This window comes from Epinephelus lanceolatus, chromosome 22 (genome assembly GCF_041903045.1).
Source record: "Epinephelus lanceolatus isolate andai-2023 chromosome 22, ASM4190304v1, whole genome shotgun sequence".
Lineage (NCBI taxonomy): Eukaryota > Metazoa > Chordata > Actinopteri > Perciformes > Serranidae > Epinephelus > Epinephelus lanceolatus.
Window position 1 is genome coordinate 33,231,776 of NC_135755.1, and position 15,925 is coordinate 33,247,700.

A 15,925-nucleotide genomic window follows, 5' to 3' on the forward strand; every position below is an offset into this window, starting at 1 on the left:
CCAAAGGATGGAGTGACTCTCACTTTTGGCCTAAACATTGCACAGTGGTTCACCTCAACCAGAAAGTCTGACACAACTCCAACCAACAAAAACTTGCAAGTCACACATTTCAAAATCAACAAAAACACATTCTAAAAAACAACTTGAAACCCTGCATTGACTCTTTCGTCACACTGTCTGTAACCTAAAGAAAATCTTGAGAAGTACTGACTTCTATCTGCCTCTCTGTTTCCTCTCGTCTTATAAAAAGAGCTTAGAATTTCTGAGGGGATTATGGAGGTACAAAGTTTGCCAAAAAGCCTGACAGCTGCTGCAACCATAACTTTATATCACTGGATGATTTTGTCCTGGCAATATAAATGTATCTCATCGACATATGGTGTCCTTCCTTCATTGCCTCAATTGGTGCACATGCCCATGATCTCGATCATTTGATGTAAGGTGGTCATAAAGGTCAGTCCGAGCTGTCTTAAGTCAGGCTTTTCTTGTTTCGACATTCCAACAAAATCAAACATGTTGAATATTTTTAGTCTCAGCTCAGTTTTTTCAATTGCATTTTTCAATACCTCACCAGTTTAAATGTTAATACTGCTAAGAGTTACACATAATTAAGGGCATGGCTGCTTTGAGAGACAGGTAGATGCTGTCTAACCAAGCTAGCAGCTAACGTTAGGGTCATCTCCACCCTCTCGTCCAAAATGGTTTTGTTTGTATGTAAATACAGTTTATCTTTATGGATTGTATTGATGCTGAATTGACAAATATACTGTCAACACATGACGCCTTTTATCTTGTGTCTCTAAAGTTACATGTTGTTGCACCTTGTAAGGAATTGTTAATATGTCATATTTCTTTGGTGAGTTTGGTGTAATATTTTCCACCAGGAGCAAAATGGGAAATAATCTCAAAAGAAATCTAGTTGAGTCTTGCAAATAGTGACCCTGCAAGATCACCAGTCTTTGCAAAATCTCTAAGTGTGTGACTAAAAAATCATATTGTCTTGAAGAAGTCTATCTGTCCAATAAGCTAGCATTTTGACAATTTAAAGGAACAGAGCTGGTGTCAGGATGTTGTTTATCTAGTTGACTATGAAGACTGGGGGTAGGAGAACCTCTAAAGCTCATCATAATTTCAACAAATGTCAACCAAATCACGAGCACCCCAAGCTCCCAGTCACATCCAAAACCAAAGACAGCATTAGCTTTGATATCTGCTACACGTATCTTTCAGAACAGATTTAGAAGAACAAAGAATGAAAACACAAGTCTGATACAAGAACTGATGTTGTCAGTGAACCATGCATTCGTGCTGCTAAGGCACAAAGGACGTGAGAACTGAAAGCTGAAAGATGTTGTTCCTTCCTCTAGTCTCAATCTGCCTTGATGCTGAGTTGCAGGAAGTGTCAACGCCCTCTCCAACATGTGTTAAAACAACATCTTTAATATCTCTGTTTGGTGCTTTGGAGTGATGTCTCACTTCTCTGAAACACAGGAGATGCGTCAGTCTGGTTAAAGTGTGACACTGCCTCAGCAAGGATGAGGTTAACCACAAACCCTGAAATGGTCCATGCTGGTACATGCTGTATCATTAAAGTAAATCTAAACTGTGAACCATAGTCTCTCAAGAGTTATTAATTGCAGGCTCTAATTTTTCACACATGGCAACATGCAACATTCAATAGAATACATCAAGACTGAAGACAAGCCTTCTGTTAAACTAGATAAAGATAAACTAGATCTGAAGCAGTCAGCATATAACTTTTTACTCGAAAAATTGATCATTCTTTGAGAATCATACAGATATAATTTAGAGCGATCCAACTGTAGAGTTTGAGCTATTCATTAGGGGTCACCTGATTTATCAGTTTGGCTGATTAATTGGTGCCAATAGGACATTTTAAAAACTGTCACTATCAGTAAAACTTGGCTCTGATAATGGCCTATGGTCGCACAGTCTCGGTTACGCGGAGATGACATCATGGACCGGAGCTGAAGAGAAGAGGGTCGTGTTAAATGATCAGCTGGTACAGCTTCAACACATTCTCACTTCCAACTTGTCACATATTGCTGCTTATTATTATTATTATTATTATTATTATTATTATTATTATTATTATTATTAATAAGGCAAGGTATTCTACATTTGCAAATTATTCTGTTGCAGAAGCATGAAAATGTTAAATTTCTTTACATTTCCCTACATTTAAACAATGCTGTGGTTAATGTGTGGTCAGGTTTTGGCACAAAAACCAATTGGTTATAGTCAGGAAAAGATCATCATTTGGCTTACAATACCTGGTTGTCTGGCCACTGTCCCACATGGGAAAAACAACCCGATGTCTTGCTAAATAAACAACCACTTTTCATGTCACTATCCCCACAACAGGACACTAAAAATCACCCACGTTTGTCGCCTAAGAAGCTGCTTAGACAACCCGGTCCCAAGTTGTTGAAAACCAGCACTTGGGCAGTGACTTCTGGCAGCAGACACCGAGGAAAAAGCTGCCCTCTCACGGCGGCGTGATACATGGCAAGACAAGAACAAAAGTTACCTGTGACTTTCACCCAGGAGGCATGTGTTCACTTCCCTTAAGATTGTAAAGCCAACCCCTTTCTTTTTTCCTAAATGCAACTACATGCTTTTGTTGCCAAATCCCAACCACATGCATGTGTTGGCAAAATGTAACCATGTGCCTTTGTTGTGGAAGGTAAAAAGATGTCAGCTCACGGTGTTGTACCGACATAGTGCATTATTTTGAAAGAGACTGTGAAACTACATTTCCTGTGAAAAATGTCAGCGCATAACAGATAGAACTTGACATGGCACTCCAGAACATCAACAACCAACGCACCCAGGGTACCTTGCACATGATATCTGGACATGGCAAGTGCATGACTAAAGATTGATATGTGGAAAAATGCCAGCACTCACAAATGTCCTTTTGGTAAATTTAATAAACCAACTTGGGTGGCAGTACCAGAAACACAAACTTCTGAAGAAGACTTCCTGTCGAAACGTCTGTGATTTTCGCTGTTTTTGGCCGTGCACCTTTCGAGGGGACTTATTTTGAGAGTGCTTGCTTCTTTCCTACGTGATTTTAAACATTGATATGTGAGTCGTAATGAGAATGTGTTGGTTTGGAACAAAAATACAGCCAGTTATGTTTGTTAGTTTCAAACAGTGGTCTGCTGTTTGGCAGGTGTCTCACCTAGGTGACATGCTTTCAGCATACCCGCCTCCACCTCCGGATGGCACTGACCAGGAACATTAAAAAGATCCATATGAAACATATAAATGTAAAGTATTCATTGTTTGCACAACGTACAATCCCAACATTTTTTTCTATCGACTGGGCTGAAAGCACAGTGTGTTGGAGAAGATGTGTTCGATGTCAACAATTTAGACTAAATTGAGGAACTACTGATATAGGTGATGCATTTTTTTGAGATATTTCCCACTTAAAGAAGTCATGATGGCTGTTCAATCACTTTGCTGTTTTGCATTGGCCCACGTTCTATAATAAATCCTTTTATGTGGCTTTAACACAACACAAAGTGAGCGCACACTTTACTCTGAAAGAGCTTTGAAATCCCCTATAGTGAAGTGACAATTTATCAGTAATTGCTCCAAAGGAAGTTTCTCTCCTCAAGGCCAGTCAATAATCACACAAATAGAAGCACAAAACATGTATAAGAGTGTAAATAAAGCTGTGTCAGGGCATCATTTCTTTTCATATGGCAACTTTACAATGAAATAATGACTGATGTGGTCAAGGTGACATGTTTTGGGTTGTCGCTCCATGTTTTCAGTGTGTGATTGATCCTGTTATAATGCTTCCATTTCTTGTCGTTTAGAAACAGAAACAAAATTAAATCATGGTTAGACCGGATGAAGCATGTTTGGAGGGCACAAGAGCCTCAGGATGAATGTAGTCACGCCTTCTCTAGCTCTTACCGTTTATGCTCGTCCTTTAGCTGAATACTTTGCCTTTCCTTCAACATTTTGGAAGTGATCCTGTGCTTTTCAGTGCAGCTGAGGTTTCAGAACACTTTAAGTCACGATGACGGCTGACAGGATTTTATGGTGCGCTTTAGAGCTGCAGATTACAGTTGTGGGGAGAGGACAGTTTGTCTTTTCCTGCTGTGTCCTTTGTTTGGGCCTTAGGGATTGTGCGGGAAAGAAGAAGTAAAGCAATGCTTTTCAAAATGGGTTTAGAAGAAGCCATATTTTCTAAATATTTTTTTTTTTATAACCCCAAAACTAATTTTGAAGTCCATTAGGTCGCCCCATCAGACTTTATATATTATTATTCACCCTGCAGTGCCTTTGTAGGACTTCTCACAACACTGACAAAGCTATTAGTTTCACAAAGCTATTTTATCAGAATAATTTAGCGCCATCCCTATGTTCCTGTGGCAGAATACAGTTTTTAGGTTATGCCACAAAAATATTATCAAAACAAATAAAAAATGTTGATGAAGACCATCTGATATGGTCAAAAGCAAGTTCCCAGAGATAGAAGGCATTCAACAGTGGGTAATCAGCAGACTTGGCGTGCTCACTCAAAAGTCTCAAAGAGTAATTGGGTGCCGGTCCATAAAATCACAGCAAAGAAGAAAAGCCCGACAGCAAACGCGTCCGTTTGACTGCTGCTGTGCAATCCACTACATTAAAAGTATTATACTTATTAGTGAGTGCTGTCGGGTTTTTCTGCTATTCAACAGTGGGTGACAGGAATATTCTTATGCTGTGTCGACACTGCCATCTTCTCCTCAGGGATGCAACGCAGAGCTTAGAAATATTTATATATATTTTATTTATTTGAAACAGTACTTGACACTGTGTGATGTTACCATATTGTGCTCAAAAATATCACTGTACTATGCTGTATCGACCCCCCCACGCCCCTCACCTCTAGAACACAGTGTGTGAAACTAAACTCCAAACCACAGAGATTCAGGTAGAAGCTACAGGGAGCTGAGCACAGAGAGAGCTTTAATAACAGAGCTTTTTCTCTTGTCTCCAGCACAGACACAGTTTAGTCACCAGGGACACAGCAGAGGCCGTCATGGGTTGGCCATGGTCAGCCCTGCTATCAAGCACGACCACAGCAGCAAGGCAAGGCTGATCTGGGCCCATAGAAAAACCCTAATAGACCCTAATGGACTATTGAACTCCACACTTCAAAAAAGAGACCCACCATGAAAAGGAATCAAACTGGGAACATCATGCTTCAACCGCCTGACTAAACCAGTGCCAAAGGCCATGACTGTTTTTAGCTAAGGCGAGGCCATGGCCATGTGAGCAGGCAGTATTAAGAGTGTTGGGTGATGAGTTGGTGTGACAACCGAGAACCATAATCACACATTCAGATGACATCTGCAATGCATGGTAAGTAACTGTGAGCAAACTGTGAGCCATTGTGCATCCCTGCCTAGTCTCCAGAAGAAAATGTTGGCATTGTAATTTTCTGCAAATAACTGATTACATTTATTGATTTCATACGTATATAAGTGTTTCTAATGTGACAGTATATGAGCTGACTTTTTCATCGGAAGGTGGAGGGAATGTTGGATACCGTGTCACCTAGGCGAGACGCCTGTCAAGCTCCAGACCACTGCAGACCACTTCTGCAGCCCAGATTCATCACTGTGTTTCCATCGGGTTGAGAGTATTAACAAGCGGTAGTTTTACTGACCGACTGCTGCGTTTCCTGCCGAATAGTCCCACTGAAAGTGATTTTTTTCCCTCCCTATTGAGACATTGCCAGGTTTCCAGCTGAGATTGTGATAGAGCTGCTGTTTTTCACAGATCTTTCACTGCATTTCCTGCTGAATAGTGGCACAAAAAACACTTGTTTTTTTCTGACGATATCTCTGCGTTTCCTGTTGGAATAGCACCACAAAAAAGCGGTTGTTTTCTACAGACCCATCAGTGTGTTTCCTCCTGTCATAATGCCACCAAAAACAGTTATTTTTTTATCAAGACATTGCTGTTTTCAGCCGGGACAGCACCACGAAAAGCGTGGTTTTTTGTTTGTTTAACAACTGGAGATGCACCGATACAGCTTTTTCAGTGTCAATACCGATCCCGATGCTGTGGCTTTGAATATCAGCTGATACCTGATACTGATCCGATACCATGGTTGACCAATAAAGCTATATACCTTTACATGTAGAACAGAAAAGACTAGAGGCATCAGGCTGATGACTACACAGTTCTTTCCTAAGATAAAATGAACCAGATGAATGCAATGATGAACTATTCATTTTTTAACAAAAATAAACAATTGGGCAACAGCAGTTGAAATAGTGTGAAATACTTCCACACAGCAGATTCTCTTCTTCACTCCATGACTTATGACGTAGCTCGTGTTGCAATAGATTTAAAGGGAAAGGACTGCCTCAGGTATCGGTTGCATTTTCCAATACCCATCTATTTTGATGATATCGGGGCTGAAATTCGATCCAGATATTGGATCGGTGCATCCCTAACGTTAACCACAGTGTGCGTACAGATAGAATGAAACGCAAGGTTTCAAGGTATCGGCCATTATTAATGTACAAATGTAACATTGACCTGCAGAAATGTACAATGCCGACATTTATTCTGGTGATTCATGGTTGTGCACCCCATGTGCTCTGTGACAGGTTGCACTAAGGCTGAGAAAAATGAAAATATTTAAATATTTTCATAATCCTATAATCTATTATTTTTTCTGGCTTGACAATCTCTCAGTGCTACTTAGGGCAATGTATAACCACCAAGATGTGTTTATAGTCAGGCAAAGTAGCATTAATTGATGGTGTGTATGCGTGTGTGTGTGTGTGCATCTTTTAAAGAGTGAAATGAAAGCTCTACTTGTCTGCATTTATTGATAATCCCCAATCTGTGCAGTTTTCTCCACACAGGCTGTGTTGCAGTCCTTGTGCTGCTGGGGACACAATGACAAGGTTGTCTGCATATAAAAGTCTTCTTCGTCTTGGTCCCCTATGACCCCAGGTGATGCAGATGGCTGCAGACTTGTTGATGCCAGCTCATTAATATAAATGTTGAATTAAGCAGGGCTCAGATGGCATCCTTGACTAACAGCTCTGCTTTTGTGTTTTCATTATCTGTTTGAAAGCAGCATTTGTCTTTCTTATGAGTTGCTTTAATAATAACTTTGCTTAATGCTTTTGTTTATCTCTGAGAGGCTGGTTGGACTCCCCAGGTCATTATTCTAATAACCATCCTTGTATTTAGTCATGTAGTTTTTTCATCATGTCCCACAATGAAATTTGATTTATGGCTTTGTTCGTTTTTGTTTCTATCTCTTTCGGCAGAGAGGTGGTATTTAGAAATATTTTATAAAGAGGCAAAGTCCCTCCCCTTCTGGTCTCCCCATGGGACCTTATTTTGTATAAAACACATACAGTGGTGACTGGTGAGAGTATAATTGAATAGAGTAGAATTGTGCCATGATGTTTGTCAATTCAAAAGATCATTTTGTGAGTCAAGAAAGTCGCACATTGCTGTAGTACCATTTAGTTCTGTGTGACATGCCTCAGTGAACTACATCTCTCTTCTCCCATGACATGTCACCAACACCAGCTAGCTAGGCAACTTAGCTCTGTCTTACGCACAATTGTCTTGACTTGCAAAATTATCTTCTAAATTGACAAACATATAAGTAATTCATGGCACAATTCAAACAGGATCAAATTATTATTTGTCTCTTACCATAAACTATTGTAGAATACTGTAAATGCCTTAGGATGAACCATCTTGTTTTCAAGGAGTGTGTGTGGAGGATTCAAGGGGATTTAGTAGCATATGGTGGTGAGGATTGCTGTGATTTAAACCAGTAAAAACACTGAATGAAAATAATATAAGTGTATTCCCCAACCTAGCTCGACACAAAGAGGCTCCTAACAATGGTGGCTGACGTGAAAACGTGAATGGCCCTATCTATAGCCAGTGCTTGGTTTGTTCAATCTGGGCTACTGTAGACACTAGGGTTGCAACCTTATGAGATTTTCATGGTATAATTACCGTCTCAGAAAATATCATGGTTTCACAGTATCACATAAAGTCTTATCTTACATAAAGTTTTGATTTTCTGTCCAGTTGCATTTTCTTTTCAATATTGTAGATACTCAGATGTACACAATATGATAGACGTCAACTTTTAAATCACAGTATACCTTGGAACCAGCATACTGTTGCAACCCTGGTAGAACCATGGTGGTGCAACATGGTGATGTCCATATATGAGAACCACCTCCCAATGTAGATAAAAATCTCTCATTCTTCAGGTGCTTCTACACCCAAGAAAACACACTTATGATATGATATTCCATTTCTGCCAATATATCCCCCTAAATCCTGCACACTGGACCTTTAACAGAAATTAATACAGAAAATACAGTGCAAGAAATAAAACAAACCAGGAGCTCTCCCATTTTACAGATGACCTTGGTGTCTGCAGTGTATCTAATGTGAGCTTTGACTTGAGTCTCAGTGTCCATCTGTTTTTAATGATGGCTAATGAGATGGGCCTCTGTAGCCGATTCTCTGAATATGTCGTTTATTTTGGGAGTACACATTTTCTGTTCCCCTTGAATTAGCAGAACAGAAAGATGCACATTGTGTTCACAAGTTTTAGGTTGTGATGAGCAGATTTAGAACTTTGTGGGGCCTGTTTCCATCAACATGTCCACCAACCTGAAGGATCAAACAGATAGATTTGTTACTGTTACCTTCCAAAAAGATTCATATGAGTGTTTCCTGATCTGACACCTCTAAGGATGAGGTTGATTTAGTTGTGAATCTAAATCCATGAGGGTCAGTTTGGGGAAAGATCTTTTTATCATGTTTAAAAGTAACCGATAAGCCACTCTGAGAACTTCAGTTATATCATATTGCTATAAACACACAGTAAAAACACAAATACATTCTTACCAGTCACCATGGCTATTACAACAGTAACATGACCAGCTGACCCCAGAGCTGTGCAGGAAAACTGATCTAATTAGCTCCGCTACAGAAATAACTGCTAATGTCTGTCAGATGGCTGTAGAGGAAAGTCTCCTCCAACTTTGTCAGTCTTTATTGAATAGTATATTATCAATCTGCTCAGTGGATCTATAGAGAGCGACACATTACTGCAAGAAACATGAAGTAACAGACAAACAATGCTTTTTGCTGAAATACAGTCAGATAACAACAGTGTGCTATAGGCAATCACCAATAATGTGCTCATTTGCAATATATAGACACTGTTCAATGCTTCATTCTGATTGCACTCCTTAATGTCTTTTAGCTGTGTTGTAGAAACAGTATTAACTGGTCAGCTGAAACAACACAATAAGCCCGAGAGCCTGACCAGCTGTTAGTTATGTCTACAAATGAACTACTGCCAAGAGCTGGCAGAGAGGTATCTGCAGATAGCAGAGAGAGAGCGAGAGACAGAAAGTGACCCATTACCCCACTGACAGGAAAAGACATGAAGATATGAAGACCCTAGAGCCCTCTGAAACAGACAGGTAACATCACTGCGACCCTTCACACCCTGGGCACTACCTGTAACAGCTTCTCTTCTCTGGTACAGAACACTTCACTCCGAAAAAAACAGACACAAGATCAATTCCTTTCACTGGCTGTCACAATGGTGAACACTTAACAACAGTCATACAGAGTCAGGAACAATCCCTGTGGAATAACTCCCTAACTGCAAGCATCCACTCTACTGGTAAATTACATATTTCCACAGTTTAAATATACACTGTAAACATGTAGATATCTGTCAAACATAATCCAACCATCCACCCACTCCATATATATATATATATATATATATATATATATATATATATATATATATATATATATGTATAAATATATATACTATATGTGTGTATACATTAAGCCAGCTGTATGTGTATTTGTCCCTTGTTCAACATTGCAATGGCTGTACTGTTTTCACCTCTTGAGTGTGTGTGTGTGTTATCAAGGCAAAATGTTGTCCCGGTGGCAACTATTGTAGCAGGAACTACAACAGAAGACATTTTCGGTACTCTGCACGGTGTTTGTTTGTCTGTGGACACATTCTGTCAGTGCGATAGCTAGGCCTGTGTAACATTTGAACCGATACTGGTATCAGTTCTGGTGCCTGTATGTGTGTGTGTGTGTGTGTGTGTGTGTGTGTGTGTGTGTGTGTGTGCGCGTGTGTGAGTCTGCTCATCTAGCAGTGATACTAGGCTATTACTAAAATAATACAGAGAGGAGAGAGAGGAGTGGGCAGAGCAGCAGATAGAACAGTGGACAGAGCTGCAGATGGAGCGGCCGATGGAGCGGCCGATGGAGCGGCCGATGGGGCGGCCGATGGGGCGGCTGATGGGGCGGCCGATGGAGCAGCCCCAGAGTGTATGTTTGTGCGTTACTAATAATTTAGAAAAGAAAATAGATCTGACAGAACATATTGCGGCAGATCAGCAGCACTAGGAAGGAGTGGCAGACATAGAGGCCGACGGTGCAGCCCTGGAGCCCCATGGTCAGCTTGCCAGCTTTGGGCCACTTCCGCCTCATTTCTGAAGATGAACCTGTCAACTCTGTGACGCTCTACTGCTGACCTCAAAGCTCCTTGGCTGGCTTCCAGGCTTTGGGCTGCACTACGGCATCTTGTCTAAACCCAGCGGTCTCAACTCGATGCACTTTTGAGCACCGATATTTCACTGATGGATATAATGTGTATCGGTACTCAGTTGTACTGACATAATTCAGTTGGTACATTTACCCAGTGTGTAGTGTGTAGTTGAGGTCAAAACCCCCCCACAACTCACACCCTGGCCCATATTAGCTTTAAGTCACGGTTTCTGTATCGCAGCTGGAGTGATCCCATCACAAGATGGTGTCTAGTTGTCCTTGTTTTAAGCTGTATGTCTAGCTCTATATACACTGACAGCTCCAAAAGTTTGAGTCACATTCCTTGTATGTGCACACATACTTGGCCATCAAAGCTGATTCTAATTCTAAACAAACACACAAAAATGTGCACATTCTCCTCTTGCTCACACACTTTCTCTGATGTTAAGCGTCGCCATCTGTTGCTAATCATGTCTCTTTGTCCAGTTTCTCCCTCTCCTCTCCTCTTATTTATCCATCATTACTCACACATTCTCAGACCAGACTAGTTCAAGAATAACTCCTCCAGCTGACCGTGTACACACAGAACTCCTTCAGTCCACTGGCTACCCTTCCCCTGCCCCAGGGAGTGTTCACAGCACCAGCAGTTGAGATGGGCTGATAAACATCTGACACGAGGGGGAAGGAGGTGAACAGTTGCCCTGTCTTTGCTCCTCTGCTGTTTACTGCAACCACTGAGCAGACACTCATACTATCTCCACAACAGCCTTCTTTGCTTGCATAATGGATTATAGCAACACATGCCATACCTACCATGACCTAAATTAAGTTAAGGCCAACCATAAATTGTGTTCTGCTATAGAGGGCTAAAAGGAATTGTATGCAAACATTCTTATCAAGAGAAAAAATGGCTCGATGCCTAACGAGGGCAAAACAGAAAAACAAAAGAGGGGTAATTGAACATTTGAGAATTTCTGAATTGAGCTTATTGTGCTGAGCCTCAAAGACACAAACACAGGAGGGCTGAGAGAGGACATTCATCACGTAGGTGGGCAGGGCTGAGTGCTGCTGGGAGCCGGAACAGTGGTGATAAGACAACAAAGAAATGATAGCAGCCAGGTTTCAGGTGCTGTTTCCCATAGCTACATCACAACAGCGCTAGCCCTTTTATTGTGTACTGTGCGAGCAACATAAATACTTTAATCGTAATTACAGTGTTCCGGGGCCTGAGGTAGAGTTAAGCTACATTAATGGCGTCTGGAAAAAACAGGAAAAAAAAATCAATGGCAGTTAATGTAATTACGCAGTCCTCCCTGGTCCTCTAAGAGACATCTGGAAAAACAGAGCTAGCATCTGGGGCCCAATGAGGGGCCGCGATTACACACTACAGCAGACAAGCTAACTCAATCAATGAAACACATGACTGCTACCAGGCAAGAAGCAAGTGGCAGAGAGGAGAACTAAACGATTTCTCATAAAGTGCACTGATTTGATGGTATACTGAATAAAACCCATAGTTACTATTTATTAAAGCTGCACTGATCAATATTTTATATTATCAACAGATCAAATGACTGTTAAATGTGAAACTCTGCGGCTCATCTCAGCTCTACAGGCTCCTTAGCCTATTTAAGCTCATTGTTTTGGAATAAGAGTCTGTAAACTCTCTCTCCTCAGACTTGTTTCCAGCAGCTATGTTAAGTGACAAAGCTCCATCAAGTTAAGCAGCTTTAGTCTTGACCTTTTTATTTCTCTTGGCCTCCGATGTAATGGATATGGTGATTAATGTTTGGCAGCCAGCAAAACAAAATCTTTAGTGGTATTTATAGTTGTGCACTCAGGGTGCTTTCACACCTTTGGTCCACACCGGGGGGGGATGAAACACTGTTGCATTTTGGTTTTGGTTCGGTTCCTGTTCACACTGACTTTTTTCAAACGAACCAAGAGGAGTAAACAAGTTACTCGCTAATTAGTCAGTTTTGGCATTTGTCATCCTGCATCATCAGGACCAACGTGGGAAAATCAAATTCTGGCGACTGACAGAAGTTTATGCATTATATTTATGGTCTTTGGTTTCACAAAGAGCTTATGGAGAAATAACTGACGTAAGCATTATTAGTAGGCTGCAAATCAATCACATGTTATGAATAATGACTAACAGAGACAGGATAAAAAGAAGGCGTCTTCTACAGTAATGATTGCGGGCTTAATACTGTGGGATCACTGTCACTGTTTGGAAGCAGACCGAGACCCACATTTTTTGAGCAATCTCAGTTTGTTTGTCTGTTAAGGTTAAAGTTAAAGCAAAGATTTGGTTCATTAACAACAGTTTAAGTTACAGTTTTACTAGTTTATTCAAACAGTGACCCAATGTGAGCCAGTGTTTGTGTTTGCTCCAACGAGTTCCTGATGCTGGTGGAGATAGTTGAAGAACAAATCAAAATCTTCTATATGTATGCACACAGAGAGCTAGATATCTACGTTCAGACCTTAAACCCCTTTTGTCAAGCATACTGTACGTGCATCCAGCTCTACTCTTTAACAAAGACTGGCAGCAGGGGGGACCTGACAAGCACACTTCACAGCTAACTTCAACCTGACAGCATGCTATGGTCACAATCTTTGGCTGGGACAACCAGGAACCTCCATGTTTGTCACACTGGCTCTAATTGGCCTCAACGCCTGTTCATGGCCTGTCACCCATCTGTGAAGTGTGCTGTCAGCTCCCTGAGCCCCTGTCACTGGATCAAGGTTAATAGCTTCTGTTGAAAACAAAAGGAGTGATGAATGCTCAGGGCAAATGCTGTGTATGTTGGTTTACTTGGCTAAACTCTATTATCGAAATAAACAGGGGCAAAGGGCAAAAATGTCCCAAAGAAATCTAAGAATGCCCCTTAAAACTGTGACACACACACACACACACACACACACACAAATGTACACCAGTTTAGGCCAATATCCTTATCTTATATTTCGCCATCATTTTCAATTAATTCCCATTCCTGTCTCCAACACACACTCACAGGAACAGTGCTGTCGTTATCACTCGCATCACGCTTGAACACTAGAATATTTTGTGCTGACTTGCTTCATACGCAAGTGGAATCGCTGAATCAATGAATGAACGTCATACATCCCTGAGGATCTCAATACTTTTTGACTATTGTGTTGCAAATCAGTCGCTTAAGTTTAGATTTTTCAACTCACGCAAAAAAGCATATATATGATGCGAAATCACTCTAACTGCTTCATTCACACCACTTAATTTGTGTATTTCACATCACTCGCGCCCGTTGTGAACACAACATTAGAAATATATGAAGCATTAAAACTTTCATCTGCTCGACTGATTTAGACAATTAAATGGCTGTCTTAAAATGTATGTCCTATTGTTTTGGTATAAAGACTTGGCAACGGGAGGGGTAATCCTTCTTTTCACTGAATATGAAAAAGGTGCTGTTCACAGGTGAGGGCAGGTAAAGCACCCACTCACAGACACATTCACACCCTAATCTCTTTTCAGTGGAGTAAAGACAACCGCTGAAAATTGTTCTTTTACAGCAATTTAAAAAGTCTTTGGTGTGTTAAATCCAGCTAACAGCATCAACAAATTCATGGTAGATGTTAACTAGCTACCATTATTGTTACAGCTGACATGTGAGTCTTGCTAACTGGTGTCTGGATGGAATGATCAGTGAGCTGATCAGTGCCCTTGACTAAAGTTACTGTGCCCAATGCAACAAATCGAGTCAGCTATTAAATCCTAAATCTAGAAAATACTGTTTCAGTCTACTAACCAATGATGCAGTGCTGCATAGTTGGGTCTATAATTTAATCTCATCCATGCGCAAACATAAAAAGTGCTAAATCTGAAGATGAAATAAAGCATGCTAAAATTTCAAGTGAAGTTATTTCCAGAACTGCATCAATAAGAGGGAATACTCCACTCATTTCCAAATCTGTTGATGCTGTTTGTACGGTCAGCAGGTTGTGAAACACTGCCTTTTTTTACCCATATATTTGCAACAGACCTTCTACAGTTTCCAAATGGGATTTTAATATTTTTTTTCCATTTATCTACATGATAAACTAAAGAATTATACATATATGAAGGCTATTTAGAGCTAAATAAAATCTTAAATAGTTAGAACTGTCTCCTGCATTAATACGCTTTTTATTTACTCATGTTGGCAGAAGGTGGTGATTACTAAGGCATTTTATTTCCTTTCACAATAAATACAGCTACTTTGTGTGCTAATTACTGTTTTTAAAAGTGCTCCAAAATGTTATCAATGCTCCATTTCTTTTGACAATGGGGGCAAAAGCTGCCCCACAAATGTATTTAAATGTCCTACACTACTTGGCTGATATTCAAGATGCTGTAATAATGTAAAGACAGTTCCATATTGCCTGCATCACAACCTTCTCTACAAGTCCTCATTAGACCCGAAGAATGTGTATCTTAGCTTTCAATAGACACATCTGTGTTTATCTGGGCGTAATCTGTGAGCGGCCCTGTGAAGAGTGAAGCTGAGTACAACAACCATTGGTCACATCATTGAGCAGTGTGTCATTTAACAAACAGAACTAAATGCTGTAGCGCACACCAAGGAAAACATACTGTCAAGGTGAAGTAGCCAGGTTTTGCAAAGCAGTGAAAAAAAAACTGCTGCTTTCCTGGAGCATCAGTGTGCATTACCAGCAAGACCTGTGACAGTGCTTTATCTTGACACTGCAATGCATTTGTCACAAAAAGTCAACGCATGGCAAAATATATGAGCAGAGTGCTGACTGTGCATTGTGGGACATCTTGACAGCACCATATTATATTATGTCATTTGCACTGTATCTAGTATTGTGTTGGATCTGCTTTCATCCATCAACACAATGACCCCAGCACTTCAGAACAAGCTGGAGGGAGGCAGGGGAGAGATGACTGCGCCCTCTTAGAAAATAGGAAGTTTATAGCCTACTGTTTCATACCACTGGTACAGCTTGTAATGCATCATCTTTTGTTATGGAGCATCTTTGGTTCTGTCAAAAATATGACAATATGAAATGTCATAGTTAATAAATGTACTGTGATAATCATAAAAGCACTGCCAGAGTGAAGAGACAAAGCAGAATCATCATTTACAATAGCTCCACACTTCTAACAGGCTGCATGTGACCTTCAGTTTTTTTTGTTCATGCAAAAGATACAGACAGGCTGTTTGAAGGAGTCAGTCTGTTCAAAATGAACCAATCTGTATGACCTGATGGCCAAGAGTTTTTCCAGATACAAGATAGCATCTGCAAA

The 15,925-nt window shown here is 40.5% G+C and overlaps 1 protein-coding gene across 1 annotated transcript in view; it reads right to left on the reverse strand.

The window, feature by feature from the left end:
- Positions 1-15,925, reverse strand: part of adam19a (ADAM metallopeptidase domain 19a) — a 288,250-nt gene that overhangs the window by 127,197 nt on the left and 145,128 nt on the right. The window lies entirely within an intron of this gene.